Consider the following 21,453-nt stretch of genomic DNA (forward strand, 5'->3'; position numbering starts at 1 on the left):
CAGGCTGCAGAGGAAGGTGAAAACTCAGGCTCTCCGCCAATCTGACCCCGGGGAAAATTCCTTCCTGACCCCAGATATGGTGATCAATTAGACCCTGAGCATGTGGGCAAGACTTGCCAGCAAAATACCTGGCGAAAATATTTTTGTAGTAACTCAGAGCCCTCTCTATCTAGTGTCCCATCTCTGGTTGTTGGAGATATTTGCTAATAGTAGTCGTGGAGGGGCCGTATACCATTTTAGGCAACTTCATCATATCATCCCCTTCAACCTTATCAAGGTCAGTCTTGAAACAAGTTAGGTGTTTTGCCTCCTATTACTCCTCTTGGAAGGCTGTTCTAGAACTTCACTCCTCTGACAGTTAAATAATATTTGTTACAAAGGCAAAAGACAGTGAAACCCTACCACAAAGAGCAGCAGGAAAAGAGGAAAGATATCCTAACTGTTCAATATGTGCTTTTCAAAACTGTGTGCAAGGACACAGCTATGTACCTTTATTAAGGAGTCACACAGTTAAATCGTTCTGCCCCACTTTCAAAATCTCCCCCAGAGTACTCTTTACTTTGATATTCTAGGGGATGGAGGGGTGGAATTTGTGGACCTGCCTTCGGATTTGGAAATTACATCCAAACTGCATAGCCTATTGGTGGCAAACATGGGGATATCGTCCCGCCATGAATTCCTAATTTTCCAAACTTTTCCTAAACTAGTTTTACATGCATTTAATTTGTCATTTGCTACATATTCAAACTGTTATGCTGTGGGTAAGAACTACAAATAGATCCTTTAGACTTGGCAATCTTTCTGTTTTTTACTGCAAGGGTGGTTGAAAGTTGTGTTCTACAGTAGGTGTTAAATTAGGCAGAACTTTAAAACCAATTTAAATCCTTTATACAATATGTATAGAGTACACAGCAGAGGGCATACATTTATTTGAAGTATCACTCTGGCTTCATAAATGGTTTCTGCAGCACTTCTCGGGGTGAGAATTTAGGTAGTGTGAGCCTATCTAGATGACATACCCATGAAAAATTTGTTTTCCCTTTACTGCTTGATCCAGCACAAGGACACAGATGAGAGATCTAATAGAATGATGTCTGCCTGTTTACTTGTAACTATGAAAAGAAGTTATGTTACAACAGTTCTTGCCTAAGTTACAAAATAGAAATAAACATTTTTGAAAAGCAATATTATTGTTTTTAATCTCTTTTTACTCCCCCCCCAAGATTGTCACAAAAAGAGTATGACCAAGACTGTTGTTCTGTTGTTGTTAAGTATTCCAGAGAACAGAAAGCAAGACAAATGTCTTATTTCTTGATTGCCTTTTTTAAACATTTCCTAAATTAATCTCATTAATAAATATCAGAAATGCTAATACATGGGCTTTGTGTATAGTTACAGTACTTATTTAGGTCACCTATTTGGGGAATAGATGCAGAGGGTGGATTGTCCATAATTTATAATGAAAAATCCCTTTTTGACAACTTCAGGATACATTTTTAAAGCAATGTGCCATGGTTTAAGTATATAATTCCCATAAACGTACATGGCTACATTAACAATAAATAATACATGCTCAGAAACAGAATGGACAACATATCTGTCAGGTAACCTCTATGCCTAAAGCATGGGAGCTAGGAGTTGGGAACATCTCAGTGCTAAAATGGTGGAAAAAAAGAGCAATGATATGTAACCCACATGGCTGTTAGCTCATGCGGTAGAGGCTCATGCACTAAGCTCCAGATGCCCCAGGTTTGATCTTGCCTGCCAATGATCGGGGTCCATCAGCGTTATAGATACACTTCCAAGCACTACCCAGAACCCAATTTTTATGAAATCATGATGACAAAATAAGAAGCTAGCCACAACAGATTGTGCAGATCTTCTACACTCATCTCTCTCCTTTTTTGAATGCTCCAGTCAGCAGTGAAATAAATTAATTATATTGACACTTAACTGCCAAGGCAAATTATGATAAATGAACAGCCTGTTTAATGAATAGGAGAAGTTCACTCAAGGAGCTATTGTTTTAACTTGTCTGCAGACTCCGGCAGACATGACTCCAAGGCTTTACACTTGGTTCAGTTTACTGTAAATGATATATTTGGAACCATAAAGGCAGACTTTGGGGCAGAAGATGTCAGTCTCCAAAAAGAGTATTCTTATGCATAGTCACCACAAGCTGGCCTGGTTCAATCGTTGCTTCTGCTCCAAAAACAAAGGGCCGCCCCACTTGATCAAAAAATAAAATCTCTATTAGCCTGAATAATATTAGAGTTTTTATTCTCAATAACTCTCCAGCCACTAGATGGTGAAAAAAATGAAAACTACATGAAGACTGATTTGATCCAGCAGCTATTGGTACACATACAGATGACCCAGAATACTGTATGTTGTACACTGCTTGGGAAGCTGTCGCTTGACCAGGTCTCATGGGACGTAATGGCAAAATGCCGAATTGACTTAAATAAGTACAGGATTTTTACCTTTGGGTACCTTTTGCAGCCCATTGTGGAAGAGGAAGTCTGCACCGATTCTGAACAACATTTATGAATGTAGGAGCAAATCTTTATTCCAGTGTCCATCTGAAATAGCTTCGCCATTTCCTGCGTGGACATTTGGTGGTGAGGGAGGAAGGCTGACTTAAAAATTTTATGTCAGGGTTATCACTCTATTACATTTTATAGGACTATTCCATAAGTCTCTGTGTCTCTCGAATCCCCTGCTAGTACAGATTTTTCTACCTTAATGTGAGATTTTTCACCTCACAACCAAGTTCATCTTCCTGTTTCATCTTGGAATTAAATCATAATCCTGTCTTTGTGACACTGGAAGCCTTCTGACAGAAATTACTGTGTTATCATCGGTTAATTGTTAGGGTAACGTCAATGCAGGCTTTAGGAGCAGGACAGTACAGTAATACCTTACATTTGTGCAATGCCTTTCATCCCAAAAGATCTCAAAGCACTTTACAACTACAGTGAAACCTGTGCTGAGTTAATGGATAATTTGTCACAGTCCTCACTGTAATATTTAGTAAGCAGTCAGAGGGAAAACTGATTGGAGAGAAGGCACAGCACTTTGAGGTACTGTTTGTGCAGTAAATTAGACTTACTAGAAACATAAACTCATTAGCATGAGTACAGCAATTAACTTCAATACAACTACTCATAGCACTACTTGGTAGCGTTTTCATGACCTAGCTCTTAATCTGTGTATATATGGGAATCCATTTACCCGTCACTGAAATGCAGCCACCTCTGGAATGGAAAGTAGCAGCTGTTCAACAGCATACAGCAGCACTACTGAGCAGATTGGGACAAGAAGAGAAGATGAATACTCTACCAACCTAAAGCTGCCAGGAGAATTTTGGTACCCAAATTGTAATTTACTCAGGATGCTAGAGGCAAACATCTCCACTATTGTGAAAAGTGCTGGGGGAATTGTTAGTAACAACAAATATTCAACACTTTAGTTTTATACCTCATCCGACATCTGGGCTATGAAAGAGGAAACTGACACTAAGATTCAAATAGCTTTGGTAATTAGCAGAAACAGGGGTAACAGAAAGTAGGGGGAAAAATGAAAGGTAAACAGATTGATATTTGCAGAGTTGCTTTCAGGATTATTCCAGTGTGAAAGTTCTTTTTAAATTACTGATTGTGATCACATATACATTGTCTCATGTTATGTACGCCCCCTTGTTCTTTTCTCATGCCTCTTTGTTATTGTGCTTTTAAACCTTAATCATTTTCCCACAGAAATGAAAATTGTTATTAGCATCTGTTGTCTGCAGAATTATTGTGCCTGTTAAAAGGCTTATTTCTGTTATTTCCATGTCTTTTCTGCAAGTCCCTCCATTGATAATTAGTGTATCTTTCAAATACCAGTGAGGGACAAGGGTCATGAATTTGCAGCATAAAACCAGAATTGTCCTCTAATGGCTAATACTGTAGCAGGTACCATTAAAATACAAGCATTACAAAAGAAGCAATAATCTCAGGCTGTGTTTTATTGTACATGTTGCCGAGGATATCTGAATTTGAGAGTGACTTTGGGACCCTTGCCCCTTGTAATGGCTACAGCAGAAGTTGTCCAGGAGGTGCACGTCTCCCTGTTAACTCTATTGCTTTAACACTGAGCAGTGTGGTGAGACTGCTGACTTCCCATCTTGGCTAAGTCTTGGGTGACAGTGGGTGGTGGGCAACCATCTGGGAAGGATGGAGAATTACGTAGGTGATAAAATTATTGCTTAGGCAAAGCAGAGCAGCCAAAAGGCTGAGTTTAACCAGAGCATGGTAGAATCTCTTGTGGTTCAGAGCTGCTACGGCGGTTCTTATGAAACTCTTCCTCCCATCCCAGCACAGGGGTATGGCTTGGAGAAAGGGGATCTGGACTGGGCATCTCCACACACCAGTGATCCCTAGCTTTTGGAACAGTCCCTTGGAGCCTTTGGCAGCTGGGCATAAATTTGAGCAGCCCTCTGGAGTAGTTTGAAATACCAGATTAGGCTCCATGGTGTACAATGGCGAATACTGGAGTCAGTGGATACTAATGCTATCATTAAGGATATGTTATCCTTTGTAATCCTGATTAAAGTCATGTAACTGGGCTAGGTGTTAATTTGGTATGTTACCAGCACTCCTTTAAATCTCACCCCATTATTACATTATTCACTAATACAATCCAGGTCTTAGGAAAACAGCAGTCATGAGAGGCATTGGAAAGGGGAGTTTGAATATCCGAATGTAGCTGTACAGTTCAGAAATACATGTTGATTGCTTGACTCTGGTGCCACAGCTAGAACTTATGGACTTGACACATGCAGGTAAATGAATAGAAAAGGCTCATATAACTTTAAAAATTCAAAAGTAATTATTTTGCTGGCAATTCTGCAGGTACAGATGATTTTCCCTGTTGTTTCTGTCTCTTTATTTGTATTAGCATTTCCAGGTGCACTTCTCTAGTCCATCTCCACCAGTTTCATATGACACCTCCATATGTAACTAAACTTCAGAGTGAAATTGCCTGTCTAAAGTGGATGTCTGTCTTTTTTAACCCATCTTTCCCAAGAATTAAGATCAAAATTAGCTCCTTCTCTGAGTGGGTATAATATCTGAGACACGTTTGAAAAGGACTGAGAAAGCTGCTCTGTGAAGAACTACCTAAAAAGTGTCTATGTTTCAGAGGTATGATGAAACCCCATAATTCATATAAATAAAATTTGTTTTTCCAGAACACAAGTTTTTGGGGTTGAAGGGTATCCCCTGAGAGAGACAGTGGGAAACAGCCCGTTATTTTTTTATTACCTTTGTGTTTAGTTTTTTGCTTGTTTTACCAATTTTATGCTAATAACTTTATTCCTACATTAAGTTTTACTTTATGCTGCATAAACTAATGAGTAAAACGATATTTCTCAAACATAAATATTAAAAGCACTGTCAAGATTTTTAGACTCTCCTTATAATTATTAGGCTATTTTATCCCTAAATTATAATTGTACTACCACATCACAATTCAGAATTGAACATGGCACGTAAATGGCAAAATACCATAATTCTATTCCTTAATACTAGTAATTAATCACATAGGAAGCCTGTCTGAACAGAGAACTCTGTCTAAATTGTTGCTACTGCAAAGATAAGATTTACTCTTTTCTGTGGAAGTGTTGAAGCGTACTTATTGTACCACAAACATTAAAGAAATGTATTGTCATTTTGATTTAAAAAGACAAGTGAAGTACGTACATGTGATGCGTCTCTGGTAAATTCCATATGCTGAGTGAACTCCTGAAGGCTTCATTCATGCAAATAATCCTATGGCAGTAAATGAGATTACTCATGTGACTAAGATGAGTAGGCTTTGGCTTTTTTTGATGATTTCAGATAGTTCACATATGGGGACAAGTTACATCCTCAGTTATACCTATGCACATTGGCTCCAGTAGGGTTACGTGAGCATAATGAAGAGCAGAATCTGGCCCAGTGTTTACAGAAGGGCTGATTAAATAGATAGATTTTGTTAATTCACACCCCAATCCTGCAAACATGTGTTCAGTTTAAGCATGAGTAGTCTTAATGGAGTTAAATGGGACTACATGCCTAAGATTAACCCTATGTATAAGTGTTTGCAGAATCAGGGCCTTGATTTGTGACAGTTTGTGGTCTCATAGACGCAGGCACCATGGTCAAACCTGATGGAAGAAATAATTATTAAAATCACAATGTTTTGGCAGTTCACAAAAGTGTTGTAGTATTATTATTCACACCTCTTGTTCCCCTTTCCTAAAATACAAAATTTTCTCCGAAAATTCTGGGGTTTCAAATAAAGTTGCTTTCTCTTGAGCAGACTTAGAGTATTAGAAACACAAGATGGTGAGGTAATACCTTTTATTGGACCAACTTGATGTAAGAGATGAGCTTTCGAGTTTACACAGAACTGTTCTTCAGGTCTGGGAAAATACTTGAATTCTGACACTGAATACATTTCCCAGACCTGAAGAAGAGCTTTGTAAGCTCGAAAGCTTGTCTCTTACATCAACAGAGGTAGGTCCAATAAAAGATATTACATCATCCACCTTTGTCTCTCTAATATCGTGGGACTAAGATGGCTACCATAACATTGCAAACAACTTAGGCAGTGGTTCGCAAACTGTAGGTCGGGATCCCAAGTGGGTTGTGACCCTGTTTTAATGGGATCACCAGAGCTGGTGTTAGACTTGCTGGGGCCCAGGACCAAAGCAGAAGCCTGAACCCCACCACTCAGGGCTTCAGCCCAAGGTGGCGGGGTTTGAGCTTCGGCTTTGGACCCCTTGCCTGGGGCAGAAGGGCTTGGGCTTCGGCTTTGGAGGAGGAGGTTCTTCAGCAGGAAAAGGCACTGATTAACCAGTGCCTGGAGCAGGAGGCATGCCATAGGGAACAGGAACATTCCCTAATGGAGAGGCTCATTGAACTGGTGGCCAAACGAGTTCAGGGTCCACCAGCTGCTTCATGCATGCAAGCCTGGATAAATGAAAGTTCTGTAACTAATAGCTCTGGCTCAATCTCCAAAAAGCTCCATGCCAGTCAGACCATGTTGGGGAGTTTTTGTGTGATGATTTCTCTATTTGGTGCCTTTTTAAAAAAAAACTGGAATGAAATCACTCTTATAGATTCATAGATACTAAGGTCAGAAAGGACCATTATGATCATCTAGTCTGACCTCCTGCACAACGCAGGCCACAGAATCTCACCTACCCACTCCTGCGATAAACCTCTCACCTATGTCTGAGCTATTGAAGTCCTCAAATCGTGGTTTAAAGACTTCAAGGAGCAGAGAATCTTCCAGCAAGTGACCCGTGCCCCATGCTACAGAGGAAGGCGAAAAACGTCCAGGGCCTCTTCCAATCTGCCCTGGAGGAACATTCCTTCCCGACCCCAAATATGGCTATCAGCTAAACCCTGAGCATATGGCCAAGATTCACCAGCCAGATACCAAGGAAAGAATTCTCTGTAGTAACTCAGATCCCACCCCATCTAAGATCCCATCACAGGCCATTGGACCTATTTACTATGAATATTTAAAGATCAATTAATTACCAAAATCATGTTATCCCATCATACCATCTCCTCCATAAACTTATCGAGTTTAATCTCAAAGCCAGATAGGTCTTTTGCCCCCACTGCTTCCCTTGGAAGGCTATTCCAAAACCTCACTCCTCTCATGGTTAGAAACCTTCATCTAATTTTAAATCTAAACTTCCCAATGGCCAGTTTATATCCATTTGTTCGTGTCCACATTGGTACTGAGCTTAAATAATTCCTCTCCCTCTCCGGTATTTATCCCTCTGATATATTTATAGAGAGCAATCATATCTCCCCTCAACCTTCTTTTAGTTATACTAAACAAGCCAAGCTCCTTGAGTCTCCTTTCATAAGACAGGTTTTCCATTCCTCGGATCATCCTAGTAGCCCTTCTCTGTACCTGTTCCAGTTTGAATTCATCCTTCTTAAACATGGGAGACCAGAACTGCACACAGTATTCCAGGTGAGGTCTCACCAGTGCCTTGTATAACGGTACTAAAACCTCCTTATCTCTACTGGAAATACCTCGCCTGATGCATACCAATACTGCATTAGCTTTTTTCATGGCCATATCACATTGGCAGCTTATAGTCATCCTATGATCAACCAGTACCCCAAGGTCCTTCTCCTCCTCCAGTGCTTCTAATTGATGCATTCCCAGCTAACTAAAATTCTTGTTATTAATCCCTAAATGCATAACCTTACACTTCTCACTATTAAATTTCATCCTATTACTATTACTCCAGTTTACAAGGTCATCCAAATCTTCCTGTATGATTTCCTGGTCCTTCTCTAAATTGGCAATACCTCCCAGCTTTGTATCATCCGCAAACTTTATTAGCACATTCCCACTTTTTGTGCTGAGTCAGTAATAAAAAGATTAAGTAAGATTGGTCCCAAAACTGATCCCTGAGGAACTCCACTGGTAACCTCCTTCCAGCCTGACAGTTCACCTTTCAGTATGACCCGCTGTAGTCTCCCTGTTAACCAATTCCTTATCCACCTTTCAATTTTCATATTGATCCCCATCTTTTCCAATTTAACTAATAATTCCCCATGTGGCACGGTATCAAACGCCTTACTGAAATCTAGGTAAATTAGATCCACTGCATTTCCTTTGTCTAAAAAAATCTGTTACTTTCTCAAAGAAGGAGATCAGATTGGTTTGGCACGATCTACCTTTTGTAAAATCATGTATTTTGTCCCATTTACCATTGACTTCAATGTCCTTAACTACTTTCTCCTTCAAAAATTTTTCCAAGACCTTGCATACTACAAATGTCAAACTAACAGGCCTGTAGTTACCGGGATCACTTTTTTTCCCCTTTCTTAAAATTAGGAACTATGTTAGCAATTCTGCAGTCATACGGTACAACCTGAGTTTACAGATTCATTAAAAATTCTTGCTAATGGGCTTGCAATTTCATGTGCCAATTCCTTTAATATTCTTGGATGAAGATTATCTGGGCCCCCTGATTTAGTCCCATTAAGCTGTTAGAGTTTGGTTTCTACCTCAGATATGGTAATATCTCCCTCCACATCCTCATTCCCATTTGTCATGCTACCATTATCCCTAAGATCCTCTTTAGCCTTATTAAAGACTGAGGCAAAGTATTTGTTTAGATATTGGGCCATGCCTAGATTATCCTTGACCTCCACTCCATCCTCAGTGTTTAGCGGTCCCACTTCTTCTTTTTTTGTTTTCTTCTTATTTATATGGCTATAGAACCTTTTACTATTGGTTTTAATTCCCTTTGCAAGGTCCACTCTACTTGACTTTTAGCCTTTCTCACTTTATCCCTACATGTTCTGACCTCAATAAGGTAGCTTTCCTTGCTGATCCCTCCCATCTCCCACTCCTTGTAGGATTTCTGCTTTTTCTTAATCACCTCTCTGAGATGCTTGCTCATCCAGCTTGCTCTACAACTCCTGCCTATGAATTTTTCCCCCTTTCTTGGGATGCAGGCTTCCGATAGCTTCTGCAGCTTTGATTTAAAGTAGGCCCAGGCCTCCTCTGCCTTTAGATCCATAAGTTCTTCACTTATCCACTTCCCTAACTAATTTCCTTAATTTTTGAAAGTCAGCCCTTTTGAAATCAAACACCCTAGTTGCAGATTTATTTTTGTTAATCCTTCTGTTCAGTTTGAACTGAATTAGCTCATGATCACTTGAACCAAGATTGTCCCCTACAACCATTTCTTCTATGTGGTCCTCACTACTCACCAAAACCAAATCTAAAATGGCATCCCCTCTAGTCGGTTCAGCAACTACTTGATGAAGGAATCCATCGGCTATAGCATCTAGGAAAAATCTGAGCCCTATTATTATTACTAGCACTCGTCCTCCAGTCTATATCTGGGAAGTTAAAGTCTCCCATGATCACGCAGTTTCCATTAGTATTTACTTCATTAAAAACATTAAAGAGGGCTCTATCCATATCTAAATTAGATCCCGGCGGTCTACAGCACACCCCAAACACTATCCCAGGGGAGTCTCTAATAGTTTTCTTCCCCAATGTAATTTTTGCCCAGACGGACTCTGTCTTATCCATTCCATCACTTCTTATTTCTTTACATTCCACCTCATCATTGATTTACAATGCTACTCCATCACCTTTGCCTTTATTTCGGTCTTTCCTAAACAGCACATACCCTTCAATCCCTGTAGTCCAGTCATGACGACTATTCCACCGTGCTTCTGTTCTCCCTATACTATCTGGCTTCACTTCCTGCACCAGTAGCTCTAGTTCCTCCATTTTGTTACCGAGGCTCCTCGCATTGGTGTACAAACATCTTAATTTTTGCTGTTTGGCCTCGCTCACATTCTGTACCCTGTTAGGCACAGTCCCCTTCTTGGATGTTGTAACTTAAGAGGCAGGTTTAGCTGACAAGGAAATCTGGAAAATAATACTGTAGTCAGCCAAAAGGATCTGTTTAAAAAGAAGGGAGCAATAGAGCATATGGTGCGATAGCACAAAAAGATAGTGATAGCTAAGAATTTGAGAAGGACAGTAAGAATCTGATCAGCTGTTTTGTGGGGCTGAATAAATGACTGAAGGGGAGAGGGATGGTGGTGTTGTAAGAGAGGCAACTGAGTAAGGGGTTAATGAATGGGCTAGGGTTGAATATAGCTAAAGTGATGGGAGAGGCAATGGTTGTGAACTAGACACTGACTGAGTGGTGAGGGTTGGAGAGAAAATATGGGATGGAATTAGCAGAGGAAGGGGAAGAAATATGCTACAAGATCATAAATTCGGCAAGTTACATGCCAAATATCACCTCAGAAATATCATCTTTCTTCTGTTTCCTTTGTGTTTCATCTGTTATGTCACAATTCTTCGAAGGAGTGCATATGTGCTTAACTTTAAGCAGGTAAGTGGTCCTGTTGGAGTCTCTAAATCTTGTGCCTAAGTCTTTGCAGGATGACGGCCCTTTACATTGTAAGTCTGTTGTCCAATTTCAGATCTATAAATTGCCTAGCATATGCTGGCTACTTAATTAATATCAAGTTTCAGGTGAAATAGAACAGTTTTAAAAAGGCAATACACGTCACTTCTGCATGTGGGGATCTAAATGATAAATACTTGATGGCTATTGGAGGTATATTATAACTGCCAATTAAATGTTTACAATTAACAAGAAAAGATTCCACTATGGAGATTCAAAATCCAGGTGGTAGGGGTTACATAACTAGCTGCAAACAGAAATCATATTTTTGTTGACAACCAACTTTTTTTTTCACCCAGACACACATTGATTGTATATATGTAGCTGGCATTCACACTGACCTTCATTCCCTGATGTCTTCCCTTCAGCTCTGTTTATAATGAAAAAGCACAGAGGAAGAGTATGGGGAGACATCTGTCACCTTCCCCCTGCTCTACCAAAGTCCCACCACACCATTCTATCAAATGGCATTCACTACTTCTGAGATTTTTCTTATTTATAAAACTACATCATGCAAATGAAGTAAGACCTTTAAAATAAATCAAACAAGAATGGAGACAGCAATATTTACTCTCCTTACCCACATGTAAGGGAACCGCTGCCTCCTTCCACCCAGAACTGCTAGAGAAAACACCTACCAAGGCAATTCCATGGTCCCTAAGTACTAACACAATTTGTAGTAACCACTTCATGCCCTTTAAAAGTAAATATTTTTTATTAAAATATTAGTAGCCCTCATCCCATGAACAGATGCTGTAAAAGGAAGCATTAAATAAGAGTCAAAGCTATAGCATTATAACAGTACAGATTGCAAAGACAGATGAATTATGATCATTTGTCTCATGGTTGCAATCCAATGCCTTTAAAGGTTCAATTGTATTTTATATATGAAACAGAGGAATTCCTCATCTAGATGACCCATGCTTAATTTAATAAATCCTATCTAACTTTTTACTTTTTGAATATTTCTTGTTAGTTTCAGAACCGAACCAATCATACAAATAAAAGCGACCCTCAACAAAGACACTGTGAAATCAATTAATATTTCAGTCATTCTGAGTTTTGGAGTAACCTACCAAAATAAAAGGAAAACAGAATATATTCAATACAAGCCCTTAATGAGCCAAACATGTTTTTGAATTCAAGCAGCTTGATAACAACGATATAACAAGGTTAAGAGATCACATCCACAGATCAGAGGGAAAAGGTTATGAAGAGAAAAAAGAGGTATAGACAATACACAAGTAAGTATGTTATCTTTTCAAAGGCTTGCATTCAGCCCATGATTTGCATTGTGCCTTAATACCATCATCATATTCCTAAACATTTAGATCCAATCAATGCTTTTTTTTAGTCCTCTGAATAATTCTGTAGATACTTCTTGAAGTTAATGGCGCTAATAATGGGAGTAAGGTGAGCATTATTTGGCTCTTGGTCTGGGACTTACTGATTTAAATTCCTGTATTAGAAGGATCAAGTCTACTATTGGATTAAATGTTTTGGGGTATATTTTTAGCTGTGTTAAGGCCTGGCCTTTCATTTTACTGGCAGAAGTTGCATGCACAAAATTCATGCAAGTATTTTGATACAAACAGAATGGATTGCTGGTGCAAATCTCAGAATTTGGACCTCTAGCTAGCTGGACAAGGATTGAGATTTCCATTTTAACTTTGGACATGCATTTTGCAGGCATAACTTGTTCCCAAAAAAGTGAAGCTGCCCTTCTGATCATGTGCCCCTTTGTATCACTCAAATAGTCTATATTATTATTTGCAATTACTTTTGTCACAAATGTCTTATGTCATCTCCAAAGCTTATGCCATAAATTGCTTAGGTCCATTTCGTTACCACTCATCGAGCTGCCATAGCTGAATTTTTTGTAAACTATCTAGTTGTGTAAAGACAACTTGGCAAATTATGCAGCCATGGGGAAAAAATCCTCAACGTGTTATCATTTGCGGAAAACACCCATTTTTTCATGGTTTGTGTGTATAAAAACATCTTCTGTATTTTCCACAGTATGCATCCGATGAAGTGAGCTGTAGCTCACGAAAGCTTATGCTCAAATAAATTGGTTAGTCTCTAAGGTGCCACAAGTACTCCTTTTCTTTTTATGAATACAGACTAACGCGGCTGTTACTCTGAAACCTGTCAATGTAAGACAGTGATGATGTTTGTTATTATTGTTTGCTTTACTACAATTCTTATAATAAAAACTAGTTAGAACTCTTGTTCTCTCAGTTGAAACACTCACCACATCCCTGTAACTTAAAGGGGAGGGGCCAGAAATAATCTTTCGGAAGACACTGGTGAAATGGGATAGTTCAGACTTTAGGAATCAGATTCCCAGTGTGCTTAAATGCATTAACAATTTGGAGTTTCATTTTATAGCTAATTTTACCATTCACAGAACAGGAATGAACTTCTTTTGTATAAATGTAATTTGAAGCCACAGGCTTATAATTAAACATATATAACCACTTTAATGGTCAGTAAATGACTATATTAATGTTCAGATAGGCAATTGCAGCCAATAACAAATGAAATGCAAGTACTAGCTTCACCTCAGGCTGCTGACAACCAAATTAGTTAACTGCTGGTGGTAACCGATTTGTTGAGTATTTGAGCACGGTGTTGTTTCTGGGCAGTTTACTAAAAGCGAGATTAAGCAGGAGATGTAGGATATGAGCCTGATTCTGAGAAGTGCTATCCATTATATCTACAATTTTATGCTTGCATTTTTTGTGCACATATATGCTTTCATCCACCTCATCTCATTTAATATATTTATGTGGCCCCCTATTGTGATAGTATCTGAGTGCTTCACAGCTATTTAAAAGTAGACATATCAATTACAATTTCTCTCTTGCTTTCTTCTTTCCCAGTCTTCAGGAGAAATAGCTCAATTTATGCATCAGCTTTCATTCATCCATTTGTTTATGTTTATCTCTGTGAGTGTGTGGATGTGTTGTATAAAGATGTGAATTAGGACTAAATTATTGAGGGAAAGCTAAGTTAAGTGATTAAATTTGAATTTAGTCAGACAGTGTTGAGGTACGTGGAGGGTTTTTGTTTTGTTTTAATTGCTTATAGGAGTGAATTCCATAGTCTAGCACCAAGTCAAGAGTAAGTTCTGTCTTCAGCACTCATTAGATTCTTCATATTAATTGACAATTTTATTACTCTGTGGAACATATCTGTTGTGGTCCTCTAATCTGAAAAACCTAGAAAGTATTGATTATATTAATATGCTACACTTGTAAGAAAATCCGCAGACTTACAGGCTAACTGTATAGCCATTTGGCCTTCCTCAGGAAAATTATAGTAGTATATATGCAGCCCAACACTTCAATAGGAAAATATGTGTCTGTGACAGACAGCTGGCAGCTAGCTGGTGAGCCAGCACTCTGATCACTTAGATACCAATCAGTTCCTCTGGAGAAGGCTGATTGAGGATACGCAGCTAATTAGCTGATCAGGCTGGGAGGGCTAAAGAATCAATTTAGCCATCAGCTGAGGGTACAAAAGAAGACACAGGAAGGGAGTGAGGAGGGGAGTATCTGGGCAAGCTGAACCCAGTATGCACTGAGATCTCAAAAAAGGGAGCCCTTTGTTCCTTCCTGGCCATGTGGGAAAGGGTGAAAGGGGAAGACGCTCAGTAAATACTTTGCTGCATGTGATTGTATTAGTGTTGGTGATGGCAACTCCAGGGGAATTTATTTATGTTCCTACTTACTGGACAGAGTCTGAGGGCTTGGCTACACTTGTGAGTTACAGTGCAATAAAAGAGCCCTGGGTGCACTAGCTCACAACCCGTCCACACTGGCAAGGCATGTAGAGCGATCTTACTCCGTGGTTACAGCGCTGCTGGTACTCCACCTCGGCCAGTGGAATAACGTTTGCTGCGCCCTCGCTGGAGCACCACGGTATCAGTGTGAACGAGTTGCATTGCTGCGCTCTGATCAGCCTCTGGAAACGTCCCATAATCCCCTTAACTCAAGTGGCCACTCTTGTCATTGTTTTTGAATCACTGCAGGAATGCGGATATGCCCTTTGAAAGCTCCATTTCTGACAGCTGGCTGCTTATCTGCTTCGAGACAAAGCAACCATTACTGTGGAATGCTGTGTGTGAGAAAGAGAGAGGCGATGGGGCAGGGGATGGGGGTCTGCTGATGTCTGAACTTACAAGACAGCGTGCTGACATGCTTTCAGCCCCCCAAAAACCCACTCTCTCTCCCCCCACATACACACAACACACTCCCTGTAACACTCCACCGCACTCCCCACATTTGAAAAGCAAGTTGAAGTCACTTGCATGCTGGGATAGCTGCCCACAATGCACCGCTCCCAATGACCACTGCAAGTGCTGCAAATGTGGCCACACCAGTGCGCTTGAAGCTGTCAGTGTGGACAGACTGTAGCGCTTTCCCTACTGTGCTCTCCGAAAGCTGGTTTAACTCAAAGCACTCTACATCTGCAAGTGAATCCATGTCCTGAGAGGTTTCTGGGGCATCAGGGAATGGGGATGGAACATGCTGTGTTACAGCACCATATATATATAGGCTTGTGATTGACTCCATGTCCTTGAATGTGGGCAAATTTTGTGATTCAATACAGTGAGGGGCTCTTTCGTGAATTCCTATTTGCTTTGATGACTTACTCAAACTGTTTACAAATGGATTTTCAACAGCAACAAAGAATTATGGGCATAATGTTAACCTCACCCATACTGAGGTGATATTATTCTCAGTTCCCTCCATGTCAGACAATCTTCACAGAAAGGTATTCCCTGTCTTCATGGCAGTTGTAGGCAGACCAAATCTTTGCTCTGGGACTGGGCTTAGTGCTGACCCCATCAGCCCCCCCAGAGGAACTCTAGAATTCTCTGCCTCCAACAGCACACACATTAGACTCCAGGTCTCCCTTTGAAGCAGAACTTTCACAGGATTTGTAAAAGATTTGTAACTAAATCTCTTCATTTCTTCATTGGTTTCCAGGTTTCTCTCAAAACTGCTAAATTCTGAAAAAAATGATGTTGGTTTTCTGAGGAGAGTTTGACTCAGAATGACAGATGGATGACAGCAAGAACACCGCTCCTAGCTGGCGTGAGGGCAAGGTACACGCTGAGTGAGTGGGCAGGCCACAGCAAACTCAGCTCCCAGCCAGTGAGTGGGTGAAGCCAATGCTGAAAGAGTGGAGCAGGCTGCAGTGAACCCAGCCTCCAACCTGTCAAGTGGGAGAGGTCCATGCTGAGAGGGTGGAGAAGACTGTAGTGAATCCAGCTATCAGCCAGCATGTGTCTCAGGTCCATGCTGAGAGAGTGGAGAAAGCGGCAATGAACCTTGCTCTCAGCCGGTGTGTGGATGAGGTCCACCCTGAGGTGGTTCAGCATACTCAAGGAAGCTGTCTTCACTGAGACCAAGCCAGAATCAGTGGCACAAAACTGGGGGTAAGTAGCAACCTGAAGGAAGAAATTTCTGCTTCTAGCCAACAAGTGTACAAGGTGTCCATGCTGGGGTGGTTCAGGTTACAAAGCATCCCCCAGTCCCTGCAATGTCTCAGCTACCATGAAATGTGTCAGCATCTGTGACCTTTCTGATACCAGTGAGTCTGGCTCACTCCTCATTCTGTGCACTCCATCCCCACTCAGCCCAAACCCAGCAGTAAGGAGCATGGGGTGAAGTGATTCAGAACCCTTTCCTTGGGAAAGGATTTCTCTCCTCTTCCAGCCTCTAATGTATCCACAGGAAATCATGAAGTGGCTTCTGTTTTCCTTAGGGAGATATGCAAGATACATGCCTGCAGACTGTCCTTTTAGTGTCCCGGGTCATGTACTCACCCCCTCATAAGACCCCTCTCCCATTCTCTTGGCGATTTGGACCATGGAGGATATTGCTCACAGTTAACTCTTACAGGGGCAGCACAAAGTCTTAAAACTTTTTATGAGAGTCTCCCCTTTAGATTCTCCAAAGAGAAAAGGAAAATTTAGAAAGCTGGGGCTTTGAGCAAGATATTTCTGACTCTCAAAATAAGTTTCCCAGAATTAAGCACAAATGAGAGTTTAACTTCACAGGTCTTTATGTTTTTAGAAAATGAAACACCAAAAAGAAAGACCCCCCCCCGCCCCAAAAGAAAACAAAATAAAACAACTCCCCCACCTTCTTCCACCCTCGTTCTGCTGGAAATGGTTTGAATTAAATAACACTTTTAAACTTTTAATTTGCTACTGGCCTATACTAGTAGCAATTCAAAAAACTCCCCCAGTGCTGGAACAACTGGTTGGCATGTTGGGGATCAAGGGAGTCGAGTGAAAGCTGCCTATTGCTCCTAGGGCTGATATGCCTTATGCATTTTTATTGTAACTAGTGTAACTATGGAATGTAGCAATATAACTCTTCTTTAGATTTCACTGGAGCAGTTTCAGGAGTGTGAGCATCTTCAAATTTTAGTGTCCTATGAACCTAGACTTCAACAGATTCCTTTGCCATAACTCATTAATCCTTAGACACATCAACTGATTTCAGCACTTTTTTCAGTGTCTACAGTTACAAACACAGAGCAGAAAGGATTCTGATTTCAAATGGTGGACTCAGATAATAAAGCATTTCTTTAGTAACTTATTTAGTGCTTAAAAATGTTTGCATTTCATGTAGCAAGAATTTTGTTCATGGCATGTTTTGTTTCTGTGAGAGGTTAAAAGTACAGCCATGTTTACCCAAAGATCTTTTGTGTCTCATGAAACTTTCAAAACAAGGTTTGGGTGATTGGGAAGATCTTTGAAGGGGTTTGAAGAGGTCACTTGCTGCATTCCCAGCTCTGGAGAGGCTGTCAGAAGGCTTTACAGGATCATTTTATATCTGGCAAAAAACTGGGAGACATATCTATGTTTACTTAACCTGACTTTGGCAAACAGGTTTTGCTAAACTATAAAGTGTTGCATTTATGCCAGTATTATTAATAATCCCTTACATTAAAGACCTACATGCCAGTTTGGAGATACTGAACTTTGTTATTTATAATAAAATAGGGGAGGAGAGAGGAATGCGGAGAAGGAGTTGAACTATCTGATGGCACATTTTCTGTTGTCCCATATGCATGTCTTGTTTTGCTTACTATCCCTGCAGTTAATATTGCAGTGACCAAAGCTTTAAGCTGATAAATGTGGTTGGAGCTGGAGGAATCTCACTTTCATGAGGACCATATGTCATCCCATCTTAAGCCAAAGAAATTAAAATGGGGCGAACAAAATTCCTAGTAAAAATAGCTGCTATTCCTTTAACAGAAAAGAAACAGGAAGACATCACTGCTGACCTGCCTCCTTGGAAACTGTGGACATATCAGTTCACTCTCTCTGCCAAGGCAATTGGTAGCTGTGGCCTGACAATGTACAGGCAAGGCCTTCCACAAAGAAAGAAAAACAAGTTTTTGCAGCCACAGACTCCCCATCTGATCACGGTTTAAATAAACAAATACTTCTGTCAGAACTACCAGTGCTACAGTTGGTTTCCCACTCTTGTAGAAAATTCTGGTCAGATATATTTATGTCCCTCTGTCCAGGTGGAGATAGATCTTAGAATATTTTTGAAGTTTCACTTTTATAGTTTTTCCTTTTATTTAGTCTATTTTCAGAAATAGCTCAGTTCCTATGGGAATCAATATACAAAGTATTATTCTTTGTAAAGCACACTTCAAAGCAGAAAGTTCAAGGCAAATATTATGTTAAAAGGTAGAAAGACTTGGCTACTTTAGTAAAGAGGACAGTATGTGGTTTGAGCAAATTGAGGTGGAAATTAAACTTAAATTGACCTTTATTTGGCAGCCATTACGTTATAAAGTAACAAGAAAATATAATTTACCCTGGAGTCTTATGTTGGCTACAGATGAAGAGAGTACACTGGATCTTAATCATCTCAGTGTATTTTTGCCATTGGACATTGTAAATACAGATGTTGCGTCTTCGGTATCAGATAAAGTAGAGTGAAAAGATCAAAATAGTTCTTGGATTAGATGTGTGGAATGGTAAGCAATGTGATGGGCATTGGATACTACATGACTACAGGTTTCAGAGTAGCAGCCATGTTAGTCTGACACCTTAGAGGTGCCACAAGTACTCCTCTTCTTTTTACATGACTACAGTACAACATGAGCAACAGAGCATAACTCGGACAATAAGGAGGATGGATCAGTAAGTAGTTGGAAATCTCAAAATCCTATATCAATTCTATAGCAGAGGCAGGGGCCATGCGGGTGATTCTGGTGATAATGTGGATAATGATTTTGTCAAGTCAAGTACACATGCTGGCTGGGTCTGAATGAGTTATCAAGGCTTTGTTAATAATGTTCTAGTGATAAGCCATAAATCAAAGTGCAATCATCAATCCATCTGTAGAGGGAGACCCAGAATAGTTTAGTAGTAACCTTCTAGTTGGAACACATGTTAATATGAAAAATAAGGAGCCTGCCAAGTAAAAGCAGGGTTTGCCATGGATAAACAATCTGTTTAAATCTGGGAAGGCTGAATAGTAAAGCCAACTGACAGATTTGTTTGTGATATCCATAAATGATATCCAATCAGTGCTTTAGAAAAACTGGCTGTCCCTTGTCAATGATAGCAGGTCAGCATGATAGAGAATATATGTTACTAGCAACAACCCAGTATAATCATAACAGTTGAGAGAAGGAGACGAGGAAGTGATTGCTGGGGAGAACCAAAGCTGGGCTTAGGCAGGGCTGACCTTGCAATGGGAAAGGAGCAAACAAAAGAGTCAAGAATGGAGGAGTGTGAATTTTGGAGAGAATCAATAACTATATCAATGGAAGACAGGGATCAGAGGGCAGAACACAGACAAGAAGTCATCAGTGCTGGTAGACTGGAAGTCACAGAAAGGCCAAGTGAAAAGGTGGAAAGAGCGAGAGCTCAAAAGGAAAACTTAAGCCACCCAAACCATTCTGGAAACTCGTCTGTTAAATCTTGGACTATGGACCTTTTCACACTCTACAAGATGGTGGTGAACATTTCCCCACCATGGGACTGATTCTTCAAAACCTTACCTGTTTTTTCTCATGGAAGTAGCCCCATTGGCTTTACTGGTGTTTGTGCCACTCTGACAGTGAGGAAGTGTCATCATAGGACTCCACAAACCTCATTAAAACAAAACAGGAAGGAACATAGGTGTTGGGAGTTCTGTTCCTTGAAAAGTAATTGTTAGCTCCAAATGGGTTCGTTCCAAAGGGTCTAGTGTAGGCAATCTTCTAAAAATAAAAATGCGTTGGCGGGAGCAGAAAATAAATACATCCTGCAAATAGACTTTTCTTTTAAATTTCTTTTGTTTTTCTTTCCATTTGTTTTTATTATGGAGAACAGATTTCTGTCGCCTGTGAGGTTACTGCATTGAGGAAATTACTGACTAGGCACTATAATTACATTAGGAGAATGCCAAAAAAGACTGTTTCACATTATTTAGACAATTTGATTACTCTTACTCATGATTTGAGAATGTGATAATCTAAGTGTTTCTTTAACTTTAGTGCTCAACCATCCTCCACAGTCATTTATACAAATAAATGAAATGTCAAGTTGAAAAGTCCCAGTTATAGAATTCCTGAAACTCTGTGTTGGTGCCCTTTGCTAGAGATACCGTGTAAACCTCCTTGTCAGCTAATGTATACTATTGCAACTGTGAGTAAACTATAAGGTATCTGTATTGTCTCTAAATTTAAACTGGGATCCTTATATACAAGGAAAGAATTCACAAGAAAAGTTGACTTCATCAAACCATGTACAAAAACACCTGCAGCTCTATTTTCTTCTTTAAAAAACCCAAATACAAATTAATTTAAACAATAAAATCTCTACTCAGGAGAAAAAGTTCTACAACCTTTCTTTTCCTAAGGAAAATTATCTTAAATCATGGCCGTGAAATAAATGGTTGCATGTCAAAATGTTATAATGAAACATGCAACTGAGAAATTGGGACAAGGCTGTTCTGCGGTTAAAATATATGAATGAAAAACAAGAAAATGCTTGTGAGCAAAAAAAGGCAGTTGTGATGATTCATGAGTGAGGAGGTTAAGTGCATCTTTGTGCAACAGTACAATAATCACAATAGAGTAATTCAGTGAAATATGTGCTCTCACAACTATGGAGAATGTTTATGTACCGTATTCAAGAAGAAGAGGGATTTTATTATTCATCTTTCATTATAACAAGATTATAACAAGATTCCGTATTTGTTGTAAAATATGTTTGTGTTAGTACATACATGTACTTGGTTTCCTTGAGTCAGAGTTTGACACTTCCTTACTTCCATAGTGGAATAAAGCCCTGAACTTCGTCCAAAGGCTAAAAGAATCAATCTGGTTTTTTGTTTATCATTCATGACTATGGGTCTTGAACTCCTTTTGACATTTTAAAATTGAGAAACTATTGTCAAAAGAGACCTGAAGAA

At 39.8% G+C, this 21,453-nt stretch overlaps 1 long non-coding RNA gene across 2 annotated transcripts in view; it reads left to right on the forward strand.

Annotated features, from left to right (window-relative positions):
- LOC140896331 (uncharacterized) overlaps positions 1 to 21,453 on the forward strand; it is a 497,972-nt gene that overhangs the window by 324,908 nt on the left and 151,611 nt on the right. For both annotated transcript variants that reach the window (XR_012154520.1, XR_012154521.1), the window contains exon 3: positions 16,003 to 16,454. This is a non-coding gene — a long non-coding RNA (uncharacterized lncRNA). The remainder of the gene's footprint in view (positions 1 to 16,002; positions 16,455 to 21,453) is intronic.

Source organism: Lepidochelys kempii, chromosome 12, assembly GCF_965140265.1.
Source record: "Lepidochelys kempii isolate rLepKem1 chromosome 12, rLepKem1.hap2, whole genome shotgun sequence".
NCBI classification, from domain to species: domain Eukaryota; kingdom Metazoa; phylum Chordata; order Testudines; family Cheloniidae; genus Lepidochelys; species Lepidochelys kempii.